The following is a 2,484-nucleotide window of genomic DNA, read 5'->3' as shown; positions in this document are numbered from 1 at the left end:
ACCAGGAAAATAATATTATGACTTGCCTCTGTTTGGGGTCAAAGAGATCCCAGCTGAAATATATTGTTAAATCAAATGGATTCTCATTGAGCCTGTACAATGTAGTTGTACATTTGATTAGGCAAATACAGTATAGAATATACCAGTGACGTGCAGTGAGGTTCATGGCTGGTGAGGCACTGAGTCAGATTTACAAATATTATATTTTGACCTTAATCGAAATATTCGGTTATTTTCAAAAGCTTTTTTAGTCTGATGCTTCGATTCATTTTAAACAGACCGTTCAACAAAAGGATACCCAAAATCTAAATATTGGATTGTTCTTTCTTAGTAAGATCCCATTTTCATTACAAATGTGGTCTTACCTTGACTTGAAGATGAAGTCCATGCTATCCTTCTGGACAACAATCTCTATTACTTTTTTGTAAAAGTGCTCCTTATCTTCCTGTAGTTTCAAAAGTCTAGTTTGTTGTTACGTCTACCGTCTCTGCGTAGAATTACAGTAGCAACAAGAACCTGTGGGCTCACGTGCGCCCCCTTCAGTGCGGCAGAGGTTATGGCTGCCTCCCCTGGTGCATTTTCATTGCCGTTGAGAGCAGCAAGCCTAAATATCATATATACGTGAAATAAGTTATTTAGAGACTATGGATGGCGAGGATAAATGTAATAAAGGGATCTACATACATTACATTTGTGACCTACAGTGAGATGGTAACAGGCATGCGCTTAGGGCCCGCTTTCCAGCCAGTTTCTGTGGGGTGACGCATTCTGAGGTGAGGCAGAGCTCATCTGTGCCTCAACTCAGCCCACAGTAAATGGCTTGAGCGCGCTCACAAAATAAGTGCCCGCGCTACATTAGTGCCCGCGCTCCAGCAAGTTACTGTGGGCTTACGAGAGGCAGAGCACGCCCCTGCCTCACTTGTCATCGCTCCCGTAGCGGAGCTCGGCAAATTTGCTGATTTTGACTATAAAAAGCGATTAGAATCATACATAAATCACACTTACAACACAGATCAGTGGAGACATTTTATTATTATTACTATTTCGTTTTTCTTTAGTTGTTTTTCCGTTACATTGGAGTATGACAGGTGAGGCTCTGCCTCCCCTGCCTCCACTGACTGCACGTCGCTGGAATATACCTTTCTAAATAATCTACAGTATGTGTTAGTGAGTAGTGCACTTGAATGCAGCTCAAGGCCTGACTCCTCCCCCCAAACACTGCCCTCATTAGAGTATAAAACGCACCTGAGCCCCTTTGTTCTTTCCTTTGGCTCTGTTGTCATGGTCGGTGGTACAGGTAGGCTGAATAACTTACTATTTAGGATAGAAACATTGGTGTAAGTTCTGCTAGTATTTGACGCTCGCTGCTTCCTTTCAGATTGTCCTGAAGCTTAGTAGTGTTCCAAAACCTCTTCCTTGGTGAGTAAGGCAGACCCTGAATTGTTTGTATGCCACATGTTGAGCCATTTTTAACCTTCATTTAACCATTGCTTTTAGGTTCACCTGCTGCTGTTTTGTGTGTATGCTGTTTTGTTTATGCCGTTAACATCAATGTTTAATTTAGTTAGTTTTCTATATTTTGGTTGATTTCGTTTTTGCTTATATTTTGATTTAGTACGTGCAATAATAAAGATGATTTTCAACTGAATAGTTCTTGTTTTTCTAACCAACAATTTAACCTTACTGCAACATTTCCTGAGTTTCCTTTTCTTTTTATTGCATTTAAATAAAAATTACTTTATTTTGAAACGCGTCTCTGCCCCTCAGTTAACGAACCTGTGTCCTGATTTCCTTTTGTCTTTTTGTGTCTATGTCCTGGGGTGCAAGCCCCCAGGTGGCGTTGTCGGTCCTCTATCCCTTTTTAAAATAAGTTTTAAAGATCCCATTTAGTGTAATGTAATATAATATTTACAAACACACCATCATGCCACATATGGTTTCTTGCAAACAAGCATTATTGTTGCTTTAATGGCAGTTGTGAAGGACAAGGTGACGAAATGTCAAATAAGTCCCAAAAAACATTCCTGGAAAAATACTTTTTCTAGGAACATAACGACATTGCAAGCTAATGTTTGCGTAAGGAGTAACTGTGAGGAACTTTAGTGTGCTGCGTTTGCAAGTGTTGACAATCTGCATAACATCTATCCATCAGGCAGGATTGGAGAGATCAGTTTTGATTTGCTGTAAGTCTTGCTAAGCAGAATGAAAACACTCAGTGTCGAGCAAGTGCTGAATGTGCACATACAATTGTATACTTTATAAAGTGCCTACATGTTGAGTCTTACCACATCGTATACCACGATGATCCCATGTAAGCTGTGATTTGCAAATTCCAAACTTCCAACTTGGTTTATGCAATGACATCAGCATTTCTAACCTATTCCTTCTCTAACTGTGAATGAGAAGATTAGACCTAAACCTAAAACAAAAATCCAATTTTAAAATGATACTCGGGTCAAATGTCGGCTGCAAATGGGAATAAAA

General features: G+C 39.7%; 1 long non-coding RNA gene across 1 annotated transcript; it reads left to right on the top strand.

Moving 5' to 3' along the window:
- The first annotated feature begins 1,253 nt into the window (after positions 1–1,253).
- LOC117499537 lies at positions 1,254–1,642 on the top strand. The gene is made up of 3 exons (XR_004557716.1): positions 1,254–1,297; positions 1,379–1,419; positions 1,498–1,642. It is a non-coding gene; the product is annotated as an uncharacterized LOC117499537 (long non-coding RNA).
- Positions 1,643–2,484: the final 842 nt, after the last annotated feature.

This window comes from Trematomus bernacchii, unplaced genomic scaffold (assembly GCF_902827165.1).
Source record: "Trematomus bernacchii unplaced genomic scaffold, fTreBer1.1, whole genome shotgun sequence".
NCBI lineage: Eukaryota > Metazoa > Chordata > Actinopteri > Perciformes > Nototheniidae > Trematomus > Trematomus bernacchii.
Note: the sequence above shows the minus strand (reverse complement) of the source record. Positions and strands in the feature narration are given on the sequence as shown.